The 17,845-nt window shown below is 44.0% G+C and overlaps 1 pseudogene; it reads right to left on the bottom strand.

Annotated features, from left to right (window-relative positions):
• The window catches only part of LOC115114416 (translation initiation factor eIF2B subunit gamma-like), a 56,959-nt pseudogene that overhangs the window by 7,827 nt on the left and 31,287 nt on the right, over positions 1-17,845 (bottom strand).

Here is a 17,845-nt window from a genome sequence, read left to right as displayed (position 1 = left end):
GACAGGGTGGTCTCTCTCTACAGAAGACAGACACTTCCATCTAACTGCTTCGTGAGTGGAGGCGTAATGCTTTTACCAGCCACGCTCTTCATTTATCCTCTGACGAGAGAGGCGAACCACCTGATACGGATGGTGCTCAGAGGCATACTGAGCCCCTTGAGGAGCAATTGCTTCAGGTGATTTATACACTGCTCAAAAAATAAAGGGAACACTTAAACAACACAATGTAACTCCAAGTCAATCACACTTCTGTGAAATCAAACTGTCCACTTAGGAAGCAACACTGATTGACAATACATTTCACATGCTGTTGTGCAAATGGAATAGACAACAGGTGGAAATTATAGGCATTTAGCAAGACACCCCCAATAAAGGAGTGGTTCTGCAGGTGGGGACCACAGACCACTTCTCAGTTCTTATGCTTCCTGGCTGATGTTTTGGTCACTTTTGAATGCTGGCGGTGCTTTCACTCTAGTGGTAGCATGAGACTGAGTCTACAACCCACACAAGTGGCTCAGGTAGCGCAGCTCATCCAAGATGGCACATCAATGCGAGATGTGGCAAGAAGGTTTGCTGTGTCTGTCAGCGTAGTGTCCAGAGCATGGAGGCACTACCAGGAGACAGGCCAGTACATCAGGAGATGTGGAGGAGGCCGTAGGAGGGCAACAACCCAGCAGCAGTACCGCTACCTCCGCCTTTGTGCAAGGAGGAGCAGGAGGAGCACTGCCAGAGCCCTGCAAAATGACCTCCAGCAGGCCACAAATGTGCATGTGTCTGCTCAAACGGTCAGAAACAGACTCCATGAGGGTGGTATGAGGGCCCGACGTCCACAGGTGGGGGTTGTGCTTACAGCCCAACACCGTGCAGGACGTTTGGCATTTGCCAGAGAACACCAAGATTGGCAAATTCGCCACTGGCGCCCTGTGCTCTTCACAGATGAAAGCAGGTTCACACTGAGCACATGTGACAGACGTGACAGTCTGGAGACGCTCCTGGAGAACGTTCTGCTGCCTGCAACATCCTCCAGCATGACCGGTTTGGCGGTGGGTCAGTCATGGTGTGGGGTGGCATTTCTTTGGGGGGCCGCACAGCCCTCCATGTGCTCGCCAGAGGTAGCCTGACCCTCCATTAGGTACCGAGATGAGATCCTCAGACCCCTTGTGAGACCATATGCTGGTGTGGTTGGCCCTGGGTTCCTCCTAATGCAAGACAATGCTAGACCTCATGTGGCTGGAGTGTGTCAGCAGTTACTGCAAGAGGAAGGCATTGATGCTATGGACTGGCCCGCCCGTTCCCCAGACCTGAATCCAATTGAGCACATCTGGGACATCATGTCTCGCTCCATCCACAGACTGTCCAGGAGTTGGCGGAAGCTTTAGTCCAGGTCTGGGAGGAGATCCCTCAGGAGACCATCCACCACCTCATCAGGAGCATGCCCAGGCGTTGTAGGGAGGTCATAAAGGCACGTGGAGGCCACACACACTTCTGAGCCTCATTTTGACTTGTTTTAATAAGGACATCACATCAAAGTTGGATCAGCCTGTAGTGTGGTTTTCCACTTTAATTTTGAGTGTGACTCCAAATCCAGACCTCCATGGGTTGATAAATTTGATTTCCATTGAAACATTTTGTGTGATTTTGTTGTCAGCACATTCAACTATGTAAAGGAAAAAGTATTTAATAAGAATATTTCATTCATTCAGATCTAGGATGTGTTATTTTAGTGTTCCCTTTATTTTTTTGAGCAGTGTATATAAAGCAACTGCTCTTTGCTTCATATGGATAGCATTTCTGTATAAGAGAACCACTGTTCTCATGTTGTATGTAATATGTACAGTAGCAGTCAAACGTTTGGACACACCTACTCATTCAAGGGTTTTTCTATATTTTTACTATTTTCTACATTGTAGAATAATAATGAAAACATCAAAACTATGAAATAACACATGGAATTATGTAGTAAGCAAAAAAAGTGTTAAACAAATCAAAATATATTTTAGATTCTTCAAAGTAGCCACCCTTTGCCTTGATGACAGCTTTGCACACTCTTGGCATTCTCTCAACCAGCTTTACCTGGAATGCTTTTCCAACAGTCTTGAAGGAGTTCCCACATATACTGAGCACAACGCACAGTTCCCACATGCTTTTCCTTCACACTTGGGTTGAGGTCAGGTGATTGCGGAGGCCAAGTCATATGATGCAGCACTTCATCACTCTCCTTCTTGGTCAAATAGCTTTTACACAGCGTGGAGGTGTGTTGGGTCATTGTCCTGTTGAAAAACAAATAATAGTGGGACTAAGAGCAATCCAGATGGAATGGCGTATTGCTGCAGAATGCTGTGGTAACAATGCTGGTTAAGTGTGCCTTGAATTATAAATAATTCACTGACAGTGTGAACAGCAAAGCACCCCCACACCATCACACCTCCTCCTCCATGCGTCACGGTGGGAACCACACATGCGGAGATCCTCCGTTCACCTACTCTGCGTCTCACTAAGACACGGTGGTTGGAACCAAAAATCTCAAATTTGGACTCATCAGACCAAAGTACAGATTTCTACAGTCTAATATCGTGTATCTTGGCCCAAGCAAATCTCTTCTTCTTATTGGTGTCCTTTAGTAGTGGTTTCTTTGCAGCAATTCGACCATGAAGGCCTTATTTACGCAGTCTACTCTGAACAGTTGATGTTGAGATGTGTCTGTTACTTGAACTCTGATGCATTTATTTGGGCTGCAATTTCTGAGGCTGATAACTCTAATGAACTTATCCTCTGCAGCCGAGGTAACTCTGGTTTTCCTTTCCTGTGGCAGTCCTCATGAGAGCCAGTTTCATCATAGTGGTTGGTTTTTGTGACTGCACTTGAAGAAACTTTCAAAGCTCTTGAAATTTTCCGTATTGACCTTCATGTCTTAAAGTAATGATAGACTGTCGTTTCTCTTTGCTTATTTGAGCTGTTCTTGCCATAATATGGACATGGTCTTTTACCCGATAGGGCAACCTTCTGTATACCAACCCTACCCTGTCACAACACAACTGATTGGCTCAAACGCATTAAGGAAAGAAATTCCACAAATTAACTATTAACAAGGCACACCTATTAATTGAAATGCATTCCAGGTGACTACTCTGAAGAATCTCAAATATAAAATATATTTTGATATGTTTAACACTTTTTTGGTTACTACATGATTCCATATGTGTTATTTCATAGTTTTGATGTCTTCATAATTATAAAAAAATGTAGAAAACAGTAAAAATTAAGAAAAAACCTGGAAATGAGTAGGCGTGTCCAACATATTCACGGGTACTGTAGGTGTCATAAAATAATGCAATAGATGTCACAACAGGTCTAAATATGTGTCATGACAGTGTTCTGACCATATTATAAACAGGTTATAAAGTATGTCAGCTGTTATGACATATGCCGCTGGGTGTCAAGTAAAGTGTTACCAGAAAAAGTAGACAGCCAGGACATTTTTTTGCATTAGCTCTATTTTGGTGGCCTCGGGTACATTCAAATGCCATGATTCTATCCAAAATACACAGTGAAATTATTGAATACTTTATCGACTTCACCACCCAGATTGGAAAAATGTGTTGTTATATTGTGTAGAAAGTCATGACTTTACAATTTATACTGAACAAAAATATAAACGTAAAATGTTGGTCACGTGTTTAATTAGCTGAAATAAAAGATCCCAGACATTTTCCATACACATAATTTTTTTATTTCTCTCAAATTTTGGGCACAAATTTGTTTACATCCTTTTTAGTGGGCATTTCTCCTTTGCCAAGAAAATCCATCCACCTGACAGGTGTGGCATATCAAGAAGCTGATTAAACAGCATGATCATTACACAGGTTCACCTTGTGCTGGGGACAATAAAAGGTGCAGTTTTGTCAAACAACACAATGCCACAGATGTCTCATGTTTGAAGGGAGTGTGCAATTGGCATGCTGACTGCAGAAATGCCCACCAAAGCTGTGGAATTTTTATTTCTCTACCAACGTCGTTCTAGAGAATTTGGCAGTACGTCCAACCGGCCTCACAACCGCAGACCACGCCAGCCCAGGACCTCCACATCTGGCTTCTTCACCTGCGGGATCGTCTGAGACCAGCCACACGGACAGCTGATGTAACTGAGGAGTATTTCTGTCTGTAATAAAGCCCTTTTGTGAGGGAAAACTCATTCTGATTGTCTGGGCCTGGCTCCCTATGCCCTCCCAGGCCCACCTATGGGTGCACCCCTGCCCAGTCATGTGAAAACCATAGATAAGGGCCTAGTTTATTTATTTAAATTGACTGATTTATGTATTTTACCAAAAAATAAATGTTTTATTTATTTTATTAAAACAGAAAAAATAAGTAAATAGTCCACATATTCCCAGGTTTCTGTTTTTCCCAGTTATGTCAGGTTTCCACTCTCAAAATTACACAAAAACCACACTAGATGTTCTAAGTGCACAACAATGTTTAAACCACATCAGGTCACCACTTTTGAGGTCTGGGAAAAAGCTGAGAATTTAGATTTTTTTTTTTACCCTTTAATTCAATTGAGCACGAAGCAAGAGGCTGTGTTTAGCAGTATTATTGTAGCACACATGAGTTTTCAAACCAAATACCCACTGGATTGATAATAATAATCATGATATCATTCTGCCAGTTAAGCATAGGATACTTTTTGGGCTAACATTTAAGTCAAATCAAATTGAATGTTTTTGGGAAAGCCTTTCTATCTACCAGAGACTGTTTTCATTAGCTAACGGCTACACAAATTGGTAGACACCGCACACAGACAGACAATGGGCATTCTCGTTGCCTCTTCAGAAAGTTGTAGGAACACACAAATCACTGATGCTTTCTGTTCATGTCTAATGGTAAACCGTGGAAAATTAATACATTTTCTAAACATTTAGTTGATTTAGTTGAACATGATTTGGAAATGCACACACCTGTCTATATAAGGTCCCAACCACGAGGACGAAGGAATTGTCCGTACAACTCAGAGACAGGATTGTGACGAGGCACAGATCTGTGGAAGGGTACCAAAATATTTATGCAGCATTGAAGGTCCACAAGGACACAGTGGCTTCCTTCATTCTTAAATGGAAGAAGTTTGGAACCACCAAGACGCAGTCTAAAGCTGGCCGCCCGGCCAAACTGAGCAATCAGGGGAATGGGGCCTTGGTCAGGGAGGTGACCAAGAACCCGATGGTCACTCTAACAGAGCTCCAGAGTTCCTCTGTGGATATCGGAGAATCTTTCAGAAGGACAACCATCTCTGCAGCACTCCACCAATCAGGCCTTTATGGTAGATTGGCCAAACAGAAGTCACTCCTCAGTAAAAGGCACATGACAGCCTGCTTGGAGTTTGCCAAAAGGCACCTAAAGACTCTCAGACCATGAGAAACAAGATTATCTGGTCTAATGAAACCAAGACTGAACTCTTTGGCCTGAATGCAAAACGTCACACCTACGATGAAGCATGGCCATGGCAGCATCATACTGTGGGGATGTTTCTCAGCGGCAAGGACAGAGAGATCCTTGATGAAAACCTGCTTCAGAGCGCTCAGGACCTCAGACTGGGGCGAAGGTTCACCTTCCAACAGGACAAGAACCCTAAGCACACAGCCAAGACAATGAAGGAGTGGCTTCGGGACAAGTCGCTGAATGTCCTAGAGTGGCCCAGCCCGAGCCCGGACTTGAACCTGATCGAAAATCTCTGGAGAGACCTTAAAATAGCTGTGCAGCAACATTCCCCATCTAACCTGACAAGAGCTTGAAAGGATTTGCAGAGAAGAAATGGGAGAAACTACCCAAATACAGGTGTGCTAGGCGTGTAGCGTCATACCCAAGAAGACTCAAGGCTGTAATCACTGCCAAAGGTGCTTCAACAATCAAAAGTACTGAATAAAGATTCTGAATATTAATGGAAATGTGATACTCAGTTTTTATAAATGTCATTATGGGGGACTGTGTGTAAACTGATGAGTAAAAAAAAATATTTACAACATTTTTGAACATGGCTGTCACGTAACAAAATGTGAAAAAAGTCAAGGGGTCTACATACTTTCCGAGTGCAATGTATGCATGAATACTGACATATAAACAAAGCAAATAAAGAAACGTCCCCTTTTCAGGACCCTGTCTTTCAAAGATAATTCGTAAAAACCCAAATAACTTCACAGATCTTCATTGTAAAGGGGTTCAACACTGTTTCCCATGCTTGTTCAATGAACCAGAAAGCAATTAATGAACATGCACCTGTGGCACGGTCGTTAAGACACCAACAGCTTACAGACGGTAGGCAATTAAGGTCACAGTTATGAAAACGTAGGACACTAAAGAGGCCTCTCTACTCACTTTGAAAAACACCAAAAGAAAGATGCCCAGAGTCCCTGCTCATCTGCGTGAACGCACCTTAGGCATGCTGCAAGGAGGCATGAGGACTGCAGATGTGGCCACGGCAATAAATTGCAATGTCCGTACGGTGAGAAGACTAAGACCGCGCTACAGGGAGACAGGACGGACAGCTGATCGTCCTCGCAGTGGCAGATCACGTGTAACAACACCTGCACAGGATCGGTACATCCGAACATCACACCTGCGGGACAGGTACAGGATGGCAACAACAACTGCCCCAGTTACACCAGCAACGCACAATCTCTCCATCAGTGCTCAGACTGTCCGCAATAGGCTGAGAGAGGCTGGACTGAGGGCTTGTAGGCCTGTTGTAAGGCAGGTCCTCACCAGACATCACCGGCAACAACGTCGCCTATGGGCACAAACCCACCAAGAAAGGACTGGCAAAAAGTGCTCTTCACTGACGAGTTGCGGTTTTGTCTCACCAGGGGTGATGGTCGGATTTGCATTTATCGTTGAAGCAATGAGCGTTACACCGAAGCCTGTACTCTGGAGCGGGATCAACTTAGAGGTGAAGGGTCCGCCATGGTCTGGGGCAGTGTGTCACAGCATCATCAGACTGAGCTTGTTGTCATTGCAGGCAATCTCAACGCTGTGCGTTACAGGGAAGACCTCCTCCTTCCTCATGTGGTACACTTCCTGCAGGCTCATCCTGACATGCCCCTCCAGCATGACAATGCCACCAGCCATGGTGCTCATTCTGTGTGTGATTTCCTGCAAGACAGGAATGTCAGTGTTCTGCCATGGCCAGCAAAGAGCCCGGATCTCAATCCATTTGAGCACGTCTGGGACCTGTTGGATCAGAGGGTGAGGGCTAGGGCCATTCCCCCCAGAAATGTCCGGGAACTTGCCTTGGTGGAAGAGTGGGCTAACATCTCACAGCAAGAACTGGCAAATCTGGTGTAGTCCATGAGGAGGAGATGCACTGCAGTACTTAATGCAGCTGGTGGGCCCACCAGATACTGACTGTTACTTTTGATTTTGACCCCCCCTTTGTTCAGGGACACATTATTCCATTTATGTTAGTCACATGTCTGTGGAACTTGTTCAGTTTAGGTCTCAGTCGTTGAATCTTGTTATGTTCACACAAATATTTACACATGTTAAGTTTTCTGAAAATAAATGCATTTGACAGTGAGAGGACGTTTCTTTTTTTGCTGAGTTTACATGTATGCACACAGTACCAGTCAAAAGGTTGGACACACCTACTCATTCAAGGGTTTTTCTATATTTTTACTATTTTCTACATTGTAGAATAATAGTGAAGACATCAAAACTAAACTAACACATATGGGACATTGTAGTAACCAAAAAAGTGTTAAACAAATAAAAATATATTTTATATTTGAGATTCTTCAAAGTATCCACCCTTTGCCTTGATGACAGCTTGGTACACTCTTCGCATTCTCTCAATAACCTTCATGAGGTAGTCACCTTTTGACTGGTATTGCATATGAAAGCTGTTGTTACAGATATTGCCATAGCACAAGCAAGACACAGTCTCTACACATTGCATTGGGGCAAAACTCCGCCTTCTGTGTGATGTAATCTTTATAGTTATGCTGGCATATAGTCAGAGTTGCTGAAAAAATAACTACAATAGCTAATGTTTGCACTTTAAATCACTATTGACTGCCTGTCTGCGTCTTGCTTGTTGATATGCTGTGTACATATAACTTATAACATATAACTTAACCTAAATAGCTGCATGAAGGCTAACTCCCCTCCAGAAAAAAGAACATGAAATCGCTAGACTGCCTGTTGTGTCGTGCTTATGTCTGCTTTGATTACTGCTACAACAGACAAAGAACTAGGTTTGTTCGAAGAAGCAGCAACGGAGTCACAGAGAGAATGAGCACTGAGCAGTAGCTGAAAGGACTCTGATGGGAAAGCGTGCAGAGGATCCCAAACATGCACAGAAAACTTCCAGGTTCAGAAAATCCGGAATCGCAGCCAGTCCGTAGAAAAAAAGATGTTACTTTTTAATTCATTAAGATTAATAACATTCAAATTGAATGGGAAATTGGAGCTTCGATATGATGAAATCAAAGGGCTTTTGAGTGTAGAACTTAAAGACAGCGGTTGTTGTTATCCTCCAGGCTATTTCCAGACATTTATTGCAGTTATTATAAGTAATGCTTTTATAATGATAGGTTACATTAACCTCTGCTCTGTTACAGACTCGGTTAGCCTTTTTTCGGGGATATCTTTGAATTGTGCTCTTTCTGTGCTTTAAACTTAAAAGGAGTTGTGTGGGGGGTTTGTGCTGGGCTGTGTTGAGCTGGGCTGTGGGGCAGAATGTGTGGGAAGTACAAGGGTCTAGATTGTAATTTGGGTTTTCTGGGAGCCGCTCCATAAGTCAGTGCTTTCCAGGTTACGGCAGGCTAATCAGGTCCAGTCGCACTCTGATAACTGGGCCGGGCTGAGAACTTGGATGGGGAGGGACGGAAGGGGTTTGGTTGGGAGGGGGGTAAATGTTGCAGTATTTGGTGCAGGGGGCCGTGGTGTAGCAACACCCTGTTGTTCAGTCAATTAGGCTGAGCAGGCCCTGGACATTTTAGGGGCGCCTCTGGCAGTGTCATTGATGGAGAGGTTAGAGAACAGGCCAGGACCACCCGGAATTCAACAGCTCCCAGACCCCTCCTTCCCCACACCACCCCCCAATCCCAAAAACACACACTGACTAAATCACAGGAACACAAACACACACACACAACCCCCCCAGCTCCATCTAGGGAGTATGAACAAGGGGATTAGGAATATAAAAAAAGTAAAAGCTCAATTATACACAGAGGGTTCAGTTTTAATGCGATCTAAGAAAGCGTAGAATAAAACGCATCACAGTCACATAAAACACTGACCCACACAAGTTCACACATGCTACTTTGGCTAGTAACGTGTTATTTCCTGCTTTTTAGGGTTGCAAAACTCAGGTACCTTTCCCCAAATTCCCAGATTTTTCAGAAATCCCAGTTGGGAAGTTTCCCAGATTTCCTACGTATTCTCTATGTCCTTATTCCAGGAATCTTATAAACAGTATTTCTGGAAAACCTAGGAATTTTGGGTTACTGGAATTTTGCAACCCTACTGTTGCCGGATAAAGTGGAGGTGAGTGGGACTTGAGTGTGTGATGGCAAGGTGAGGCAGTAGTATGCAGTAGTATGCTCACCCTCTGGCTCTATGCGCTGGGCACTCCCTACCAGGCAATATTTGATGTCTGCACCTCGGCCGATCACAGTGTTACTGCAGATCACACTGCCCTGGATGTTTCACCTGTAGAACAAACACACAGCACCATCAACCAGACTTCCCCTTGAGAACTAGTACACCATCACTCTGTGCAGATTGTGGGTACCTGCGAAGACATCGCAGAGTTGATTGCTGGCCATTGGACACTTGCTCTCTGACCTAATGCAAAGTTAAAATCCTGGTCTCGTGTACTATATTTGAACACATACTCGACCAGGCTTCATTTTCAAGGAGGACGTTTTCTGGATGCAATATTTGAGAAGATGCTTTCAACTGCACAGGCTTTCATTAATGCACGCGCACACACACACACACTCTTTCATGGGATCACTTTGGCACCATAAAACTTTATAACTTTATGTGCACAGTTTGATGTTTACTTAACATGCCTGGGCCAGGCCAGCTTTTTTTTCTTGGTGCATGAAGAACATATTTACAATGAAATTTCTCTTTCATGTCTTCAGCTAATTGAGGGAGGGGCCTTGTCCTTTCCTGCCTCGAACCCCTCCCTTAAAGGAAACATGACCCCTCAGAGTTTTCAGCTGTCTTGTTTTATTTTCCTCAAGAAACTAGATTAGCATACATATTAAAGAAAAACACCAGCCTCTACCTTGTGTTTGCAAATTGAAAACACTATCATCGACATTTAGAATATTAGGTATTCGATATCGTCAGGTTTATTTTTTATTTTGTTGAGGGCAGGGGGTGACGAAACATTTTAGACAGGTGTTCATCAAGGTTGAGACCAAGCACACGCCCCATGTCGAAATAAAAAAAAAACATTCTGGATCCTATGTTATAATTATTATGGGTACTGAGCTCAGTCTAAATAGTGGGTTTCAGACATTAGGCTTATGTGATGTCTAGGTAGGCAGTATACTCATTAATTTGAGTGGGGTAGCAATTCTCTATGGTAAGTAGACCGTGATCTTTCAAATTCCTCATTAACTGTTAATATCATGTTTTAAACATCTCAATTGTTCCTTCATTACCTTGATTGTGTCTATTCTACATTTAAACTGAGATGTTAAATGTTTAAATAAAGTTTGGTATGATTTTATTTGATCAATAATAGAGAAAATCCTGAATTAATCAATGAATCTCAATTCAGGATTTAATCTCATCTTCCTTCGTGTAACTGTCATAGTGAAACTCCAGACCCTGGTTGACAGGCAAAGGCATGCTAACAATCCGAATATCAACAGATGGAAAGTCTGTGAGGTGGTGGTGCTGTGTTGGGTTGGGGTTAGTTTAAGATAGCAGGAGACCCGACAACCCTGCCCGGGGATGGTTGATGTTCTGCACCACCTGGGTTGGCAGCCCGGACTAAGGACACCATAAGGTCTCCTCTGGAGGATAGAAACAGAGTGAGCTCTGTGGGGCAGGCTGGGGAGCAACATGTATGTCTCTCCCTCCTAGAGAGACTGACGAGCTTGGCCCTGCAGCCACTAACACAGGCAGGTCTGTATTGGCTGCTGCTGCGCTGGGGCTATTCAGGTGGTGGTGGAAGGGTTGGAGGGAGAGGAAGGGGGGTGAGCAGGGAGGGAGGGAACTGGGTGGGGGGTTCATGGCAATGGGAGATTACAAGGATTGGAGTTTTAAACTGAGAGACCACCAAAGAAGCCCAACTGAAACACCACTAATTACTGACACTGTGCTCCTCCTCGCTGTGACCCCCCCCACCCCCACACCTCAACCACCCACATCCTCTGCCTGCTTCCCCGCGACCTCGACCGCAGCCCCCCCAAATAGCCTCTGCTTTGTAAACAAGCACTCCTACATGCAAACAAAGGGGCCAAAAAATGCAAGTGCCTTCTTTAACATGCCAGGGATTTTCTAATCCCCTCGTACATTTTTTTTATGTTGCGAAATAATTGCCATTTCTTTATTTTCCTATTTTCTCTCTTTCTTTCTTTCTCTTTATGCGTGCACTAACTCGGACATGAGGGTACCCCCGCTGGCTCAGGCCTCCCTGTCTTTAAGAGAGACTGTGCTAAAGCCCAACTCTGCCAGATAAAGCTCTTCTCCAGGATTTGAGGATGTCTGAATTTAAAATAACATGGTCCTTTTCTACTTCTCAGTGGCCTCTCTCCTGCGATTCATGTCATGCTTGCAGTTTTCAATCACCAGCCAGGACATCCTTTCAACCAGCCAGCACGAGTGAAAATACTTTAATTAAAAATGTCTCCCAATGCTAGACTGAAAAAAAAAAAAAAAAAAAAACGATTCATAGTAGGTTTACATAGTAAGCAATCCACCCACAATAAATAGTTGAATATGACACTTTAAAAAAGGTAGAAAACTGAGGTAAAAGTTTTTATTTTATTTTTTTAAATCCACTTGTGAGTTATATGAAGGAAGTGAAATACGTTGTTGCTGAGAATCTAGCTACAGCGTAGTTTAACCATGTATATTAATCACCTATGTGTTTATGTATGCCATTGTAAGCGTGCTCTGGTTCACTGCACACCAATGGACATTGTCAACATAGTGTTCTCTGTTTCCCCCACATATCACATAAAACAAGCCTCAGGCAGTCAGTCCCCTCCTCGCACTGCAGCCCACCCAAACAGAAACACGGTTGCTTTACTCTCCTTGTGGGAACCAAACAACTGATTCCCATTCCAAATCCTATTTTCCCTAACCCTAACATTTAACCTAACCTAACCCAACCCCAAACCCTAACTCCTAATTCTAATCCTAAACCTAAAAAAGCATTTTGCTTGTGGGGACCGGTGAAATGTTCCCACTTGTGCAAATTTTCCTTGTTTTACTATCCCTGTGAGGACTTCTGGTCCCCACAAAGATAGTAAAACCAAAAGACACACATACTCTGGAGTCATCCATACACTCTGGCCTCTAAAACCTAATGGTTCTCCTTTGTGGTTTAAAACTATACTGGGCATAATTGGATAAGGGAGTTTACTACCCGGTCTTTTCCAAATGGAAATAACAGTGTGTGTGTTACACTGCTTTCTCTCTACCATAAAGTGTCATCTGTGACTACCTGGTAAAATGTGCTGGGCTCACAGATTCTGAAGTCTAAGGACACAGTGGTAGAAATGGTCCAGATCTTTATACAGGAGGCTCTACTCACCCCTCCTCGATGGTGACTCCGTGCATGATGATGGGGTTGGTTACTTTGACCTTCTCTCTGACGGTGGTGGACGCGCCGATCATTGATCTCTTGATGGATGCCTTGTCTGAGATTTGACAGGATGCTCCTATTATGCTGTCAGCACCAATCTGGCAGACAATAACCAGATGTGGTAGAACGATGTCAGGAAAAAGAGATCATAAGCCGAAAAGACCACACCAGAATGTGCACTTCCCTCTGTTCCCTTCCTACACTACTATATCAGTCAAATTTCCAGTGTAAAAATCTAACTCTTATATATATACACACACACACACACACACAAACACACACACACACACACACACACACACACACACACACACACACACACACACACACACACACACACACACACACACACACACACACACACACACACACACACACACACACACACACACACACACACACACACACAACAACAAAAAGAAACATCCCTTTTTCAGGACTCTTTCTTTAACAGCTTACAGACGGTAGGCAATTAAGGTCACAATTAAGAAAACTTAGGACACTAAAGAGGCCTTTCTATTGACTCTGAAAAACACAGGGTCCCTGCTCATCTGCGTGAACGTGCTTAAGGCAGGCTGCAAAAAGTGCTCTTCAATGACGAGTTGCAGTTTTGTCTCACCAGGGGTGATGGTCGGATTCGTGTTTATCGTCGAAGGAAGTGGAGGGTCCGTCATGGTCTGGGGCGGTGTGTGACAGCATCATCAGACTGAGCTTGTTGTTGCAGGCAATGTCAACACTGTGCGTTACAGGGAAGACATCCTCCTTCCTCATGTGGCACACTTCCTGCAGGCTCATCCTGACATGACCCTCCAGCATGACAATGGTCCTACATCTGTAAGAGGTGTAGTTGCCAAAAGTCCCCAACTGTTGAACAGGACAAGAGGAGCTGAGGGCCTCTGCTAGTGGCCTCCCCTGCCTCTTATGCTCCTTAATCCCCTATGACACACACTTAAAGCATCTTCCCTCATAGACAACTAACAAGAATAGCATGTGACTCACCAAAGCACACTCACTCTAATGGCATCCTCACTCACAACGCTCATTCCACTACAACCTGCTAATGACAGACACAGACTCATGGATGCAGTCCGAAAATATACATCGTACCAGACATCTAAGAGAACCACCCATCTAGCTACTAGGCTAGCTACTCACCAGACAGCGCACAGATATCGCTGCTGATGGATGGACTGCAGGCTCATCAAACAGCTTCGGGGCCTGGAACACAAGACAATAAGGCATACATGTTCATAGAAGAGGATAAAACAATAATGCCAGTAATGTACAGGGAGCATGGTCCTCACCAGATAAAAGGTCATGTTAATCACATCTAAAAGTTGTAAGCTAGGGTTACTAACAGAGCCGGCTATTAGTTTGATGTGGCAGGTAAAGAAAGCAGTGTACGAGAAGAGCATGCTAGCCATGAAGCAGTCAGAAACAGATGAATACATGTTCAGTACATCTAGTTTCACTCTCTCACTTACCAGGCGATTGGCTTCGATGTAGGCCGCTAGCGCGTTGACGCGGTAACACATGCCCTCGTCCATGATGTGCACGTAGCAGCGCAGGCGTCCTCCGTGGTAGGCCTCACTCATGTCCCCACGATGGTCATTCCAACAGGATCTCTCCCGGGTTAGCTGCAGCAGCACCTCATCCCTGGACAAGATCTGAATCTCTACACACACAGACAGCAGACACACAGAGTTGAGTGTGTATGTGTGTGTGTGCATGAGGTGAGTTACAACCTAGCTATGGAAACTCTCTTAAAATGTTCAAGTATGGTTTCATTACCTACGTTTGCATTGCCATCCTTTTCTCAAGCTTTTGATCAGCTTCATCGTTGACATACGGAGAGGTCATGGATTTAGAGAATTGTTTGCGGACGAGATACGGGACTAAATCTCCCCGAATCGAAGAGACAGATCTTTGAGAGAAAAATACAATACTTACTCAGTTGTTGAAATAGGTACATTCACTGAAAGTAAAAAATACATTTTACTCTCATGAAGTCTAACATTTGACCCCCAACTCTTTTGAAAAGTAATAGCATAGAATCAGAATGAGGACAACATTTGACCGTGGCAATTGACCTGCATGCGGACCCCCGTTCTACTCATAATATTTATATTTTGATTCAGGTAATTCCTCATGACCAATCAAACCGATAGAAGCAGGAAGTAGGAAGAGGGGGGGTGAGAAGGGGGGAAATGCCTTTGAGTGTACATAGCTAATGTCCATGCACTGAACGCTTTCACAAGTTCTAGGCCCATCTCTGCTCATGAGGGTTACCGCTAACCAGAAAACAAAGAAATAACCACGATCATTTCACAGTGTACACGTTCATGGGTTTCCTAACAGGTTAAAAAAGATTAGGCTGAATCATGGTTTCAAACTACCATGTAAGCCCGGTAGGCAATTTAACTTTCTCCTCCTTCTCCGCTCTCCTGCACTCCACTCAATGTCCCTCTCCATCTCTCACTCTCTTTTTAGTTTCTTTTAAGGGAGATTAGAATTTCCATCTGAATGCAGAGAAAGAAACAACAGTTACTCTGTCCATTTTTCTCCTTGAGCGCTCCACAGCAGAGCAGCTTCAAGAGGGAGAGATAGAGAAAGAGATGGAGAGAGAGAGAGGTAGAGAGAGAGAGGGGGAGGGAGGGACGGAGAAAAAGGGGAGAACATGGAAAAAAAGAGGGACAAAAAAAAAGTCCACCTACTTTGATGCGGGAGAGAAAGGAATAAGAGGTTAGCGCTTTTGAGGTCTCCCGAGTCTGGGTGGCAGATAACATTAAATGATATTTATATCAGGATGACTGGTGAATTCAAATGTTAAAGCAATGGGAAGCAGCAGGAACAAGCGTCTGCAATGCAGAGTATTTATGTAAACCCCCAGTAGAAAATTCCTATTTGGAGAGAAAGTGGGCCGAGTGAGTGAGTCAATGCACTCCCCAATTAATGCCACCTGCACTTATTTTCAACACCACTTAAAGGAGCTGTTGGGTCTCCTCACAATGCCAGTTTAACAAGCACAAAAGGGACGGGGGGACTAACTGGGGTACTGGACTGGGAGGTTGGTGGGTGGAGGAAGAGGTTGTGCTGCTGCTTTTGGTCTTGCTGGAGTTGGCGGGGAGGGGGGGACAGGAGGGTGGGGGCTAGCAATTACTAGACCCATTTCTCATTCAAGCCCTGTTCTGTCCCCCTCCCAGTTCTGAAGTATTCCCTGCCTAGGATGTATGGGCAGGAGAATGTGAGTAGATGAATGCAACACCACTAGAAATATAGGCTACATCAATAGGATGTACATTTATCAAATTGGGACACACTTCAACTAAGTGGTCTAAGCATCTAACAGTGCCTTCAATTGCTTGGCCTTGATTTTAATGATCCAGTACATCTTTTAAATTGTGGACCATTTGATCTGGTGGTGGTGGTGACCACAGAGATCCATTAAATGACTTCAATATGTTGGAAGATACATGTCAGTCTATGGTGGTGGTCCTATTATATACGGTAACCCAGAAAAGTACAGTGGGCAATAAACAGACTTTCTGATTGGCCCAAAGTGATTGCAGTTAAAAAGAAAAACAGAAGTATGAGGAAGTGAGATGATCAACACAGTTGTGATTGAGGTGTACCTCTGACACTAACGCACAAGGGGGCTAAAAGCCTAATAAACTGCTCAAGTGGCACATTGTAAAACAAATTAACACCTGACAAGAATACCTACCAGCCTCCAAGCCTTTCTATAGTCACAGTCTGTTCTCAAATTCAACACGCATGAACCTTGGCAAAAAAGGTGCTATTCAATATTTCACCTGTGTATAGCAATGCACTGTATTCACATTTATGTGGATGGTTATCGGTACCTTTAAAAACTAATTTGATATACATTAAACATAAAACACGAGCACTTTTGTGAGAAAATGACATGCACAAAGGCTACATCCCAATGGTACCCTATTCCCTACACAGTGCACTACTTTACAGGGAATAGGGAGCCATTCAGGAAGCAAGCAAAGTAAAATGGCCTCACCTGTTATCAGCCAGGAAGTCAACCACAGACTTCTTCAGGCAGTACAGGTGGGCGTCCACAAGGCCAGTTTTGATGTGCATCCTTGGATGTCTGAAAGAAAGAGAGAGAGACGGAGGGGGTAAATCAAATCACATGTTAACTAAAAAGCCAGCGAAGACGGGGATGTTTTCGATTGCATTACCTCTATCACTGTGTCGTAACATAGTAGTTGCTATAGAAACATTGTACTAACATGTCTTATCACATACTCTAGCAATTGGTTTGGAGTTGAGAGCGATTTTTGCTATCACCCGAGAGGGCTAAGGATTATTCCCTATTTCACTTCTGTAAGTCAACTGTTAGAGTAATAACAGTGTTACGACACAGGTTTAAGGGGAACTGTAACTGGCTACTGAGAACACAGGTGGTGCCAGTACCACAGTTAATGTCACTGTTCATGGCACAACACACTATAAAGTATCCTGTAGCAGACACTGAGGCACCAAGCCTCTTTCTTTACATGAGCAAAACCACTTTTTGTGTTTCTTCTCCAGATGTTTTTTTAATTAGATGACAAAGAGTAAAAATAACTACAGTCTTTAATTTAGCTTTTCATTCTACCTCCTTAATTACTCTGTTGAAAGCAGTATGTGACAGAACAGAACATCTGTTATGATAAAAAAAAAGAGGTGATATAACAGTCCTGCATCTGTGTATTGTCCCCTGCCAGCCTCTGTCCACAGGCCCTGCCCCAGAAACATGGCTGTCATGGCAGCCGAGTCCAGTCTGAACTGCAGTGAGTGCTGCGTTAACTGGTCAGATGCCAACACCAGTGGACCCCCCAATTGTTTTACAGCCTGCAATGCTCTGGGTATAGATCCTCTGTGTTCAGGCAGGGCAGGCTGCTATAGAGCCCAGGGCTAAAATGGCAACCTATTTCCTTTATAGTGCACTACAAGTAGTGCACTACAATAGGCAATAGGGTGCCATTTGGGACACAGCTCAAAGGCGGC

Source organism: Oncorhynchus nerka, linkage group LG9b (genome assembly GCF_034236695.1).
Source record: "Oncorhynchus nerka isolate Pitt River linkage group LG9b, Oner_Uvic_2.0, whole genome shotgun sequence".
Lineage (NCBI taxonomy): Eukaryota > Metazoa > Chordata > Actinopteri > Salmoniformes > Salmonidae > Oncorhynchus > Oncorhynchus nerka.
The sequence above is the reverse complement of the archived record's forward strand: the minus strand, read 5'-3'. Positions and strand labels throughout refer to the sequence as shown.